Source organism: Anabrus simplex, chromosome 1, assembly GCF_040414725.1.
Source record: "Anabrus simplex isolate iqAnaSimp1 chromosome 1, ASM4041472v1, whole genome shotgun sequence".
Classification (NCBI taxonomy): Eukaryota; Metazoa; Arthropoda; class Insecta; order Orthoptera; family Tettigoniidae; genus Anabrus; species Anabrus simplex.
In genome coordinates, this window is record NC_090265.1 from 499390600 (window position 1) to 499405727 (window position 15128).

At 41.3% G+C, this 15128-nt stretch overlaps 1 non-coding gene across 1 annotated transcript; it reads right to left on the minus strand.

Moving 5' to 3' along the window:
* Positions 1 to 14275: 14275 nt before the first annotated feature.
* LOC136859456 (5S ribosomal RNA) lies at positions 14276 to 14393 on the minus strand. The gene has a single exon (XR_010859020.2). It is a non-coding gene; the product is annotated as a 5S ribosomal RNA (ribosomal RNA).
* Positions 14394 to 15128: the final 735 nt, after the last annotated feature.

A 15128-nucleotide genomic window follows, 5' to 3' on the forward strand; every position in this document is an offset into this window, starting at 1 on the left:
AACTGTCTGGTTTGAACTTAGTTGACACCAGCCATAGGACGTAGACAGTGAAAGAACGGACATCCACAAACCCAGAGAGTCCTAAACTCTCCATCATATTGAGGTGATTGGGGTGATATTGGGTGCCCGTGGAACGGTTCCAAGCCTACCTCTACAGACCTGCAGAATGCTAGGCATCCCGAATGAAACAATAAAGAAAATCGCAACTCGGCAGTTAAGGTATCCTTCGCGGATTTACACCACTATATAAACAGTGACTCATGTTCCTAATACCCTATACTATTTTCCTATCTTTTATTTATAATTGTCTAATCATATTATTTGCATATGTTGCATTTTGTCTTTGTGACGTCATAATTTTAGGGAACTAATAAAGTAAATAAAATAGGATATGTTAATTGATAATTATGACTTTTATGGCCAGACGTAGGTTTTAAAGTCCACTATGTCTTCTAGGACCACAAAAATGTGTTTCTTTGAATTTCCTGTCGCAGTCTCACCCTTGACCTTGACAATATGAAAGTGGCTGAGGTATGAGCAATGCTAAGTGTGCTATTCATTATGCAGCCAGTCCGTGTTATGAATGATGGATACGGTCGATTGATGCGTACATTTCAATGGGCTTGACATACTGTTATTTAATAGCAACTTCCCAGTGAGGAAGGCAAGGGGAAACTTCCTTGCTCCCCATTTCCCTTGTACAAATATGTCTCAAGTGACGCCTAGGCCATGTATGACAAGTCATGACGGTGCTATTGAGGTTTCGACCACCTTTCTGGCTGACTACTCAACAGTGCGACCAGTATCCAGTATTCGGGAGATAGTGGGTTCGAACTCCACTGTCGACAGCCCTGTAGATGGTTTTCCGTGGTTTCCATTCCGCTTCTTTCCCACTCCTAGTCCTTTCCTATTCTATCGTCCTCATAAGACCTAAATGCGTCGGTGCGACGTAAAGTAAAAAAAATCCCTTAAATAACTTTACTATAAACATATGAGGATGGCTACTAGTCGTACTTCCTCTTTTAAAAAAAACTCCGCCACATAGGCATGTCTCATCTTAAAAATTTCCTAAAATAAACATGTCCTTTCCGGTCATAATATATTATAATTTTAAGAGGATACATTAAAAGCTCTTAAGTGGCAGCGGGCTATTCCAGCATTTGATCCCGGAAAGTTGAACATAAATGGCGAGCACCTTAAGCAATTTCTCTACTCATTTCAACTTAATAGACAAAACTCTACACACACCCACGTAATCAGCACAAATGTCCTAATGTTAAATGATGACCACTAGTACTTTCAGACCTAGCGTAGCGTACTTAATGCACTCGAGAAAGTTATAATGGATATAAACTGCACGACATGATTTCCATTTTATCTGTAAACAGGAACTAAAACCATATTACAGCATGTTGCTGGACAATGTCAGTTCATGGTTAATAGAAAAAATCGCGTAATGGATCCCGCAGGTATGGTTTTGTTCAACTGACAAAACACCAGTTCATACTTCGTTTTACGAACACGACTTCAGTGCCAGTCCAAGAATTACAGCAAGTGAAGTAACCCAGTTCGCCGACCCAGAGACCGAGCAAGGCCGCACGCGACGCAATTCACCTTTCATCACGCATAATGAATGAAAGAACGGCCGTCGAACTCTCCGTGGCCTTCAAGCGGGATCTTTGTTTTATTTTGTCTGGTTGCAAGTGCAACAGATTCCGTTATACAAAGGCTTATGACCTAGATGTTAGGCCCCATAAAACTACAATTATCATCAATCCTTAAGGCAATCCCTTTGGTTACTCATTTCATAATAGCTGGGCTGAGTGTTTCAGACGGTTGGAGGCCTGGCCTTCTGAACCCAACTTGGCACGTTTGATCCTGTGGTATTTGAAGGTGCTTAAATACGTCATCGTCGTGTCGATAGATTTACTGGCATGTAAAAGATCTCCGTCGGGTCAAAATTCCGGCACCTCGGCGTTTCCGAAAACCGACAAAAGGTAGATAGTGGGACGTAAAAACAAAAACATTATTATTATTATTATTATTATTATTATTATTATTATTATTATTATTGCATAATAAACAGTACTATTATTGGTTTTAAGTCCCACTAACTATTGTTACGGTTTTCTGAGTCGTCTAATTCATTTCATGCAGCAACACAAGGAAAGGTACCGACTTTATCTCTTATACAGTAGATAGGCCGCCGGTTCGATTTCCGTTCTGCTATTTTAATAGTTATCTGAGAATTGTAATCTAGGTCATTCTGCCTAATGAATACTACTACTACTACTACTACTACTACTAGCATAATAAAATAAAGCAAAACTTACTTGTACAGGCTTCGCAAGGCCCTTGGAGTAGCAGACAGTAAAGGCTTCCACGATCCATAACCTGCTAGGCTGAAAGGTTCAGACAGTACAAACGCTGGTCTTCTGAGCCAAAGTTGATGGGTTCGACCGCAGCTCAGACCAGTGGTATTCGCCAGCCTCATGCCACTATATTTATAAAATTCCGGTACCTCGGTGTCTCTGATATTCGTAAGCGTGATTAGTGGGATATAAAACAACTGTTCACAAGTCAGTAGGTTAATTCTCCTCTGTGGCTGGTGACGCTTGACGGTGCTTAAATCCAAGAAATCCGTATCATTGGTTTTTTGTACTAAAATGATATACAACTGCACATAATTTCGATACATCGGCGTCTCATAAATTCTGTAGAATGGACGTAAAAAAATATATTAGTTTTCTATGTTCCTTGGCATTATAAAAAAATATCGGATATAACAATTGGAGAAGTTACGTGGCTCTGTTGCCCTTCACTACCTTTTCAGAAATTATGACACAGGCAATTCACCAACTTCGATACCGTTACAAAAGAAAAAAGTGCTAAATCTTTTCCGGAACAAGTTACTCAGAAATGTTACGTAAGATTAGGTATTGTGTGAACTGTCAAACTAAAGGTTTTCCTTTTATGAGGGCAGCGATCTTTTTCAAAAACAGTTTAGAGTGACTTTTTAGCTCATGGCTCCAGTGTCTAATCCGCAATAAGAACGTCAGGAACTTCAACCAATCAAAAGCTGTATTTCGCGACAATATGGATTTCGAAATATCGCACATATGTGCACTTGTTTTTATATAAATTCATCAGAATAGCGCATTCGATCATCTTTAAACACTAGCGGAAATGGAAAGTGTTACACCATGAAGTACCACTCCGATATGTATCGAACTTTGTAGAGATGTTCATCACATAACAGGTATTAAATGATAAACTTTCAGTCCATTCGGAACTGTCCGTCGTCATCATCATCATCATCATCATCATCATCATCACCATCTGTATGAGGTATGACCTCACGGGCCCGAATACACTCTTGTGCCATGGTAGCAAACATCCTCCGAATGTCATCTGGAAGGTTGTCTTGCCATGCCTGAAATACATTCTGTGTCAGTTCATGAATATTGTTGGCTGGAGGCTGGTATGACCGTATACGTCTTCTCATCCCATCCCAGACATGCTCTATGGGTGACAAACCATGGTATTTGGCAGACCAGTCAAAGATCCGTACATTCCTCAGGGCGTTTCTGGTGTGAACTGCAGTTTGGTTTCTTGCATTATTCTGCTGGAATATGCCGGTAAAACTTTACTTCTCGCAGCCCAACGTTTATAACATTATAGGGAAGTGAAAATAATGTAAATCTTACTTGGAATTCCTTTTAGAGGAGAGATGTGTTCATTGCCATGTCCAGGAACCCACCAGCCCGCCCCGAGAAATATATTTACTTTTATAACCTAATAAAGAACAGTAGCCGCCATCATCCATGGCTCAAGTAGTTTCTTGCATTCTCATTGGTCATGGTGAACGGAATGTGACGTCATTGCCATCAATGCTGATAAATACATTGCGTTACCAACCCCGGCTGAATAAAAGCACAAAGAAAAAAACACCATGTAAAATTACAATGCGGCTTTAACCGTCCGGACCAATGGTCTTGTCCAGGTCTTATCCTAACCGTCCGCACGGCAAGAACCAGTCCAGACCAATCGTGTTTCCACATGAAACTAGAGGCGTAGGGCCGCTTCGCGGCTTCTAACCGTCCAGACCAATGGCCTTGTCCACGGCAAGAATCCTAACCGTCCGGACCAATCGTTTTGTCCACGGCAAGAATCCTAACCGTCCAGACCAAGCGTGTTTTCACATGAAACTAGGGGCCTGAGGCCGCTTCGCGGCTTCTAACCGTCCAGACCAATGGTCTTGTCCACGGCAAGAATCCTAACCGTCCAGACCAATCGTCTTGTCCACGGCAAGAATCCTAACCGTCCAGACTAATCGTCTTGCCACTAGCTATCGAAGCACCTCACTCATTAGTTCCTCCGTACAGAGGTTGGCAGCTCTGAGCATAGCTTCACAACATCCTTCCCGAGAAGGCCGCGAGCGTGTAAACAAACGATAGTCGTTCCGCGCCAGCTGAATGTAGCGAGTGCTGGGCTGCGAGAAGTAAAGCATTGATGAATATGCCATTTGGCACCCTCGTCATGAAGGGTATGACAACAGGATTTTCCATTCTTGCCACATACTAGCGAGAATTTAGTCTCCCTTCAACAAGTACCAAATCCGTCGAGGTGTCATATCGAATTTCTCCCCACACCATGATTCCAGGAGTTGGAGAGGTATGCGCCTCGATAAACGCTGCTTCCTGTGACCTTACACCAGGTCGTCTACGGACATGTTCACGTCGATCTGACCTCAACAAACAGAAGCGAGACCATCGCAGAACACCACAGGATGCCACTCAATGTCCCCGTCGAATCTGGCTTTATACCATGCAAGTCTCGATTGCCTGTGGTTTGGTGTCAGCGGTAAACAACGCATGGCAACACGAGATCGCAACCCAGCTTCCAGTAATCTGTTCCCCACCGTTCGTGGTGACACTCGGCCTGTAACCTCTGCCCGGTTTTCAGCTGTTGCCATCCGTCCGTTCGTCAGAGCCAGCTGACGAATCCTACGATCTTGTCGTGGTGTAGTCCTTCTGGAAGGACCCGTGCCTGCTTGTCGTGCTACGCTGTTGTCCTGAGCCCATGTCGTCACTACTCGTTCTGCAGTCATCGCACTACAGCCAACTGACTGCGCAATCTGTCAGTATAATGCCACTATATCCCGCATGCCAATGATTCGAACTTGCATAAAGTCCGACAGATGGCGATGAGCTGCCCGTGCACGCCCTCTAGGCATGCTGTGTTGCAATCTCTACCTGAAAAGAGACAGTAACGTTAGACACACCTAACAGCCGTCACGTACACACACCAGACGCCATCTTTAGGAATGGCGTTTTGCTGTGCTAACAACTAGGTCGTATTTTAATCAACGTACCTCAAGGCATGGAAATACTGAGGTATCACTTTGGTGGCATTCGGTCAAGGTGTTCATGGTGTAACACTTTCCATTTCCGGTAGTGTATATAATGTCTTTGCTGTAATATCATGCTTGAGTTGTATTCAATAACACATTTACTTAACAGTGTTACTCTGTGGAGAATGCTGACCAAAGAGTTTGAATGCAAAAATAAAACAGTATTTCCGTGCTAAAAGTCGTGTTTTCTGTATAGGCTACTAGCAGTTACCCGCGGACTCCACCCGGAATGTATCAAGTTGTTCATGTTGTAAACTTGACAAAGTAGTATAGGTTGGAATAAACTGACTTAAGAAAATACGCCTGTAAGCAATCACTCTATACTCATTCCGGAACAGAAATTGCTATGTTGTATCATAGAGAAAAAATCCGCCACCTAAAAGCAATAATTTGATACTTGTATACAGAACTGAGGTTAGTAAACATAAAGGAATGCGAAACTGTAGCACAAACGATTTTTCAGGATACCTAGGCTACCTAGGAGGATAACGGACTCTGCTATGGAGGGTAAGAGAAGTAGAGGTAGACCAAGACGACTATGGTTAGACTCGGTTTCTAGCGATTTAAAGATAAGAGGTATAGAACTAAATGAGGCCACAACACTAGTTGCAAATCGAGTATTGTGGCGACGTTTAGTAAATTCACACAGGCTTGCAGACTGAACGCTGAAAGGCATAACAGTCGTATGTACAATCGGTGACCAATACGAAGTCTGTATAGGTTAGAATAAGCAGTGTAGAGAAAGTACGTCTGTAAGTAATCACTCAATACTCATTCCAGAACATAAATTACTATGTTGTATCTTCTTCTTCTTTGAGTAATTCAGTCTAATGAATGGTTTGTCCTTGCGATGAGTCTTCTCCAACTGTGTCGATCGTGTGCAGTACGTTTTGCGCCTGCATAGCTCCTGTATCCTGAGTTCATAAGAAATGTCATCTGAATGTCTTTCTTGGTCTTTCACGAGGGCGTTTCCCTGGTATTTTACTTTCCAAAATTTCCATCAACACACTCCTATATCAAAGCCTTTTCCTAACCTGACTCAACAGCTGTCTCTTCTCTTGGACAATGTTCAGTACCTGAGTGTTGGTCTTCTTATCCACCCAACTGATCCGTTGCAGCCGACGCCAACATCACATCTCAAAGGCGTTCACCGCCTCAATATACAGAACTCTTTGTTAACGTCCATGTCTCAGCACAATACAGCGCAACGGACCAAACATAAGATTTCGTTATTATTTTGCGTAAGAACACTGTTTTCCGACATAGAAAGGACTGTTGTATCACAGAACAAAATCCGGTAACTGTAAGCAGTGATTTGATACTCATTTATGGAAGTAATTTTCCAGAAAATAAATCACTAGCTTATATCATAGATATTACTTGCTATTTTAAATTCCATAATATTCGTTTGTCCAGTCTATTAGTTAAGAGTTTTGGTATCAAAAATGTCGCCAAATAAAATCTTCTACCCTTAAATCACATATCATGACCAGTTTTATGATCTCTTTGACGATTTAACTACCTCTACAACCTGCCCGAGTGTCTCGTAAGCCTCGGTGCAAATTTTGGTGCTGATCAATGCAAGCGTCTAGATTTATGTAACAAACTAACAAACAAACAAACAAACAAACAATCAATCAAACAAACAAACAAACAAACAAACAAACAAACAAACAAACAAACAAACAAACAAAAAACTTATTTTTGATTTATTTATATATAGGCGAATACCTGTTTATTTGATTTGTTATGTACTTTTATTATCATTAGAGTCCGGATTTTTATGCATTAATAGGTTAGAATGCAAACTTACTGAAGCGAGTAGCAAGTATAGTCTACCTTCACAACGATTATGCATTGGGGTTTGCATACATTTTAGGGGTACGGTCCATCAGAACCCGTGTAATTCATGTTACTCTTGCTACATTATGGAAGAGCGGGTGGCCGACACTTCATACTAACCAAATTAGTTTGCAATCTAACATGTTACTGCATAAAAATCTGGCCTTTAATTATCATTGCTTCTTCAATTTTTTGTTATCGTTAAATAGTCACAAAAATACAAATTGAGCTCAATATTCTCGAGACATTATCTATAATAATTCGTTGGGCGCTTGTTAGTACACGTTTTGTCTGAACTGTGTGTGTGGCAGTCAGAAAAGTTAATCCGCAGGGTAATGAAAGCTCAATTAGGACGGAGTTTGAACAACGTATCTCCAAAGGGAGCCCTGTGTTATTGATCATCCGCCTGGCTAGAGCCAGTAACAAGCAGTGAAGGGTGTGTGTTTATTGGGAGGAGCATTCACTTCTTTTTATTGGCTCTCTCAGAATCATTTCATTGCGACTTACAGGGCGTGGGTGTAACGTCTGAAACACAACCTTTGATTTTGGGGAGGTACTTTTCCCCTCTAGTAATAAGAGATGTTTGTTCAACTCCCAGACAGATGCTAAGTCTATTTTCTTAATTGGGTAGTTACTTTGTGATGAAATATATTTCTTCCGTTGGTACCTTTGACAAGACAGACGCTTATATTATTATATTTCTTTACGATTAGTCCTGCTAGGGACCACATTTCAATTTCGATTCATCCTTCCTTCTTCTTTCCTCTTCCACTACTTCTAGTATTGCTTCATCATTTACACTGTGCTTTATTTTTCTCTCCTCAGCCCGCTTTGGACCGAGTTTCCCTTTCATTCTTCATTGAAATCATTCCATTCTTAATACATTCTTTTAAAAATCTCTCGTTCTACAGTGCCTTCTTCTCTTATTTTCTTTTTTAAAATCTTTCTTGACCTCTTGCATCCAGCTCGTTGTTGACTTCTTCTCCCAAAGTTGTCCTACTCGTTGGCTGAATGGTCAGCGTACTGGCCTTCGGTTCAGAGGGTCCCGGGTTCGATTCCCGGCAGGGTTGGGAATTTTAACCATAATTGGTTAATTCCGCTGGCACGGGGGCTGGGTGTATGTGTCGTCTTCATCATCATTTCATCCTCATCACGACGCGCAGGTCGCCTGCGGGAGTCAAACCAAAAGACCTGTACTTGGCGAGCCAAACTTGTCCTCGGACACTTCCGGCACTAAAAGCCATCCGCCATTTCATTTCTCCCAAAGGTACTTGAATATCTGTTTTGTCATCATCCATTCTATAGATATGTCGAAAAAATAGCAATCTCTTTTTTATTATTTTGTTATATTTTTTATGTTCTGGTATAATTTCTTATTACTTCCTGATTTCCACTGTTCTGCTGTTTAGATTGGAACTAAGATTTTTCTCATGATTCTTCTGTCTATTACTTTCAATGTATCGTTTAAAACTAGACATTCACTTGTGTAAAGACATTCTGGTTTCACCACTGTATTGTAGTGTTTTATTTTCAGACTTTTAGATAAGCAATTGCTTGTTGTAGAAGTTCTTAGTGATGCCATATACTCTTTCCATCTTGTGTGGCCTTTCTTCTTCTTCTTTTCTTTTTTTTTTGCGTCATAAGATAGGTCTTATGGCGACGATGGGATGGGAAAGGGCTAGGAATTGGAAGGAAGCGGCCGTGGCCTTAATTAAGGTACAGCCCCAGCATTTGCCTGGTGTGAAAATGGGAAACCACGGAAAACCATTTCCAGGGCTGCCGACAGTGGGGTTCGAACCTACTATCTCCCGAATACTGGATACTGGCCGCACTTAAGCACCTGCAGCTATCGAGCTCGGTGTGACCTTTCTTCTACAGCTACTTTTCTTTTGCTAGTTGCTTTACGTCGCACCGACACAGATAGGTCTTATGGCGACGAAGGGAAAGGAAAGGCCTAGGAATGGGAAGAAAGCGGCCGTGGCCTTAATTAAGGTACAGCCCCAGCATTTGTCTGGTGTGAAAATGGGAGAAAACGGAAAACCATCTTCAGGGCTGCCGAAAGTGGGGTTCGAACCCACTATCTCCCGGATGCACGCTCACAGCTGCGCACCCCTAACCGCACGGCCAACTCGCTCAGTTTCTTCTACAGCAGAATTTTACTATTTGCTTTACGTCGCACCGATACGGATAGGTTTTATAGCGACGAAATAATAGGAAAGCGCTAGTGGAATAAAGCGGCCGTGTCCTTAATGTACAGACCCAGCATTTGCCAGGCGTGAAAATGGGAAACCACGGAAAACCGTCTTTAGAGCTGCCGACAGTTGGTTTCGAATCAACCGTCTCCCGAGTGCAAGTTGACAGCTACGTGACCCAAACCGCGCAGCTATTCGTTCGGTACACTCATAAAATTAATCACGAAACGTGTTCAAAAATAACCGAATTTTGAAAATACTGCGCCGTTGGGACGTCCTAACGGTTTCCAAGGAACTCCGTTTAGTGGTATCCTTACTAGCCGTTCGCTGCGCATTTCTGGAACAATTTATTATTGCTCAGCAGCTGTTAGTTTGCAAGAATCTTAAGATTGTCGAAATGTTTGAATATTGCGAGGGGCATATCAATATTATTTTCAGCTTAAGCTGGGAAAACATATATGAACACACGCAATGCTGTGGAAAATGTCGCTGAGACCGAAGAAAACCCAGTAGATCAGGTCGAACGTGAAAATATTGTTGACGGTCTACTTTTCAAAATCACTGTATCGAGTACCATGAATTCTAACATGAGGGTCAAACGGTGAACCACTGATTTTTCCTCGAAGTCTTGAAACGTGTAAGAGAATATGCCCGAAGAAAAATTCTAGACTTTTGGTAAAGCAACTCCTGGAGCCCGCCAGGAGCTGTTAATTCGTGGAAGTTTCGACGAACAGAAAGAGATCTATGCTTCCCACTGTACCATACTTGCCTGAAGTAGCCCTGGCAGACTTTTTTCTACTCCCAAAATTGAAATTAACTCTGAAGAAACGAATGTTCATGTCAATTTAAGAGATAAAGCTAAATTAGCAAGCGGAAGTGCGCACGATCCCCAAATTGTAAGTGGAAAAATTGTCTAGAGTGACGTATGAATGAGGGAGGGTAGTACTTCGGAGGAGACAAAACTAACTAGGCTGTAGTGTCCGCGAATCTTTTAGTGAGACTTCGTTTTACGGGGGTGTGCAGCAGGGAGGGAGCTACAACGGTTCCGGTAATACTGCCAACCGAATGGAAATGAAATCTAAATTGAATCGATAATATGATCGATCGATATGAATTTTCTAAACCGTCGTTTCCGTGTAGGAGTTCTAGATTGTTCCTGGGATGTACTTTCATTTTCCTCACTCATGTTCAAGCTTAACCTATATTTTGACTTTGCTGTGTAAATAACAACAGTATTTTAATTGTTGTAATTATACTGCCAATTGTCTCTCGGCGATGCATAATCGATTCATATTCTTTGTATCAGAGATTGCCAATACGAATCTCGAAGATAACCGAGATCTACCGATTGAACACTAGGAAGCTGAAGTATCACTAAAAGTTTCGCGGATAGTAGGTAAATCACCTAAAGCGTTTTTTTTCTAAGTTCGGTTAAATTTTGAACAAGGTTCGTACAAAATTGACAATGTTTCAGTAACGATCCAAAGGTTTCTCATTGTGATATTAGTGTACAGTGCTATTTCCTGGATATGCTGAGATATCTGTCCAGAATGTCGTGTCTCCTTTCACCCAGAAATCTGCCTAAAATCGAACAGTTAAGAATGTAATTGCTGAAAAGTTGTATAGAAGTGATGTTTCGTGCAGACATGACAGTATCACACATTTCATAAAGAAATGACACGAATATAGAAAAATACTAGCTTTGTTGGTGTAGACTTCGCTACGCACATCGTTCTCTTAAGGAAATTTGATATTTCCTTTTCTAGGACTGCTAGTTCTGCGGGCTTGAGGAGGTGCCATATGAAGTGAATTTCATGTGGAACAATGGGGACTAATTTGCCAAGGAAGAAGAAGAGAGCTGTTTGAAGTTCAAGCCGTCCTCCTATGGCTGCTACTGCTTTCTATCTAATGTTAATTTTCAAGAATGTTCTGGAGGTACGCAGTCGTATTCAGAAGAAGCTGAAATGGTTAGATACAATGAATTATACTTTTCAATGTACTGTTTGATCCGTCCTCGCATCCCTGCATCCGTTCCTAAATGCCATTTGCAGTTCTAATTCTATGTATTATGAGTCATTATGTCTGGCCCAGATTAATTTGCTGAATGCCACTTGCAGATTATTTTCGTCCCTCGAGAGTAGAACAAAGAATTTGTTACCTTGACTATTTGTATATTTTAACTTTTTTGACAAGTTTTTTTTTGCTAGTTGCTTTACGTCGCACCGTCACAGATAGGTCTTATAGCGACGATGGGACAGGGTAGGGCTAGGAGTGGGGAGGAAGCGGCCGCGGCCTTAATTAAGGTACAACCCCAGCATTTGCCTGGTGTGAAAATGGGAAACCACGGAAAACCATTTTCAGGGCTTCCGGCAGTGGGGTTCGAACCTACTATCTCCCGAAACACAAGTTCCTTTACGTCGCGCTGACACAGATAGGTCTTATGGCGACGATGGGACGAGAAAGAGCTAGGAGTGGGAAGGAAGTGTACGTGGCCTTAATTAAGGTGTGAAAATGGGAAACCACGAAAAAAACCATCTTCAGGGCTGCCGACAGTGGGGGTCGAATTCACTATCTCCCGAATACTGGATACTGGCCGCACTTAAGCGACTGCAGCTATCAAGCTCGGTTAAAAACTTTATTTCTGTCATCCATAGAAATTATCTACCAGGCCTTTAACTTTTTCCTAAGTATTTAGACATTTATACTCTCATTTGATTTTTGATATCGTTATTTCATATATTTTTTTAAAAAATTGGGCACAGTTTGTAGATACTTCTAATTGTATAATACTCGAACCACTGATCTCTATACATGGATCGCTGATGACAGGTCTCCCCTGCAGGAGAAAGTACTCCAAGTTGAGCGCGCGGTTCGCCATGTTGGCGTACCTAACCTAGAGCTCTCCTTATGGGAAAGCAATGATAATATAGTCAATTTTAAGTCGCAATTAATGGCGCATTGGAATAATTAAAAATATAGAGACATATTCACTCAAAGCATAAGGACATTGGGATCACTGACACGTCTTTCCGAGCTCAGTAAATCTCCGGGATAGCAATAAACTTGAGTGTATAGTAACGGCCGACAAATATTAACTTAGGTGCTGAATACATGCAATTAGCGATCGGTAACACAATACGAGTGAAAATCAGTTTCTGGAAACATTGCTGTAAATTGTATACGCGTATGCCACGAAATTATGCATTCTTAAAATGATTTTTTTTTTTTTTGCTATGGGCTTTACGTCGCACCGACACATATAGGTCTTATGGCGACGATGGGATAGGAAAGGCCTAGGAGTTGGAAGGAAGCGGCCGTGGCCTTAATTAAGGTACAGCCCCAGCATTTGCCTGATGTGAAAATGGGAAACCACGGAAAACCATTTTCAGGGCTGCCGATAGTGGGATTCGAACCTACTGCCTCCCGGATGCAAGCTCACAGCCGCGCGCCTCTACGCGCACGGCCAACTCGCCCGGTTAAAATTATGTAGGGCCTACCTATAAACGTAGCTCACTATACAGGCCTAGATTCGATATATCGTAATCGGTGCTTGATAATGAATTTCTGTTTCCTGTTTCCATGAAATAACGCGCATATTATCAAATTAAAATATCATTGAAGCAAATGTACACATTTATAAAACCAGCAAATATTCAAAACTTGTCAATATATCACATTACCTGCAGCTTAATTTACTATTACAGACTTCTTTAATTAAATTCAGCTAGCAAAGCGATATTGATAGTCATCATTAGAAATCTGTAACACCAGTTAAGAGTCCCAGATACCACGAATAGTATAATGGGATAGCCCCAAACACCCACCACACTTTCCCTTCTCCCACTACTCCAGTGTCTGAAACCCATAATTATTACTGATGTAAATAAGGTCTAGAATTCCTCCAGACTTAATTTTCTAAGATTGTTATAAGGTCACGTCAATTATTTCATCGAAACCGTCAGTTTAATTATGAGAAATAAAAAAATATAAGTAAATCTTTACTTGCAGTTAATGTTCAGTAAAATTGAAAACGGTTGGCTGTACAACACTTCTAAGGTGTACAATTTGTCCATTTCTATCAAAATAGTCTTCCTCTAAGTGATCCGAGCAGAGAACAGCTGTTTTAGAAGGCTCCCAATTCTCCCGCCTGATACTCCTAATCGATGATCTTAGGTGTTTGGGTCTCGAGAAAGGAAACCTACAAAAATGAATTGCCATTTTGCTCCCAGAATATGCGAAATAAGATACAATAAACCTAAAACTCAAAACACTACCCTAGGAAGATTCTTACGTACAGTATAAAACCCTCCGATGAAATGATTTCTCTTTCTCCTGATCGGTTCTGTTTGTACATCCATAAGCTGAACACTGCGGTATGTTAATACCCCGTAGAATGTTTCTTCATTCATATTTCAGATAAACACGTACATATTTAAATTGAATCTTGTAATGCACAAGTATACTACAAGGCAACGAATCTAGATTCGTAAAATACACTACTATTTACTTTGCAATAACAAAGCACAGAACACTCGTGGAACTACAATCAAGAGGCCTGGCGTCACTGAACCAAGCATAAACAAAGCAAGAGCGCTCCTCGTGGTCTATTGCACCATGCGCTCGCTGCCATCTTACTACGCCAGTCATCTTCTATTCGGCTTACTGCTACCCAAGCTACCAGCCATCCAGGTATAGAGATCAGTGACTCGAACTTTAAATGTGAACTAGGGTATAAAGTGTTTTGAGTAATTATTTTTTATTTAATTATCAAATGCTCCTTATCCGGGGCGTCTTCCTAGAAAGATATTTTGTCCCTAAAAGGGAATTGAGACTACGGCACGTGGTGTTCTCAAGAGGTCACCCATCCAAGTATGAACACGCCCAATGTTGCTTAACTGCGGTGATCGGACGAGAACCGGTGTATTCAACATGGTATGGCCGTTGGCTGAGTAATTATTACGTAATTTTCTTGAATGAGGAATTTGCATAATATTTTAACAAACATTAGGCTAGCGGTGGCCGATCCTAATAGAGCAGGAGAGCTCATGTCAGTTAAGTGGAATTCTACAGCACCGAAAGCGCACTTAAGCATTCTCTTAGAAAGCTTCGAAGAAACACCAGTCGATGTGTTCAGCTTCAACACTATTCTCTGTTACCTAGACTTGAGCCCTCCCAGTCTGATGGGGAGCAGCCGCCACTGCTACACTGTGGCACTTCGTGAAGTGATAGGAAAATACTCTGGCCAGGGGCATAAAGGTAATTACTGTAGTTTAAATGAAGAAAGTGATGTGGTAGTTAAAAATACACAATTGGTAGTGGAAACAAACTCTGAAACTAGTGAAATACGCATTTTCATGATAAACTGTTTTTATTCTATTTAAAAGCTCAGCAATGTACACTCAGATAAGAAAAATATAACCGCACAATGCAACTCCACAGATGGTTCTGTGAGATAGCGTAATCAGCACGCTAGAAAAGAAGGGAGGTTGGATGGTGAATTGTGCTGCGGTCATTACATGAATATGGTATTCTAGTTGCGTCGTTAGGAAAAAAATAGTTCTGAATAATGTAAAAGTAATAACCATTGACTGTTGACGAGGAAAAAATGTTCGTAGTTTGACCAAGAGCTGTCTCTCGAGTTATTCTCGCCGCCAGTGTGTTAGAGAGCTCGGTACTGTAGA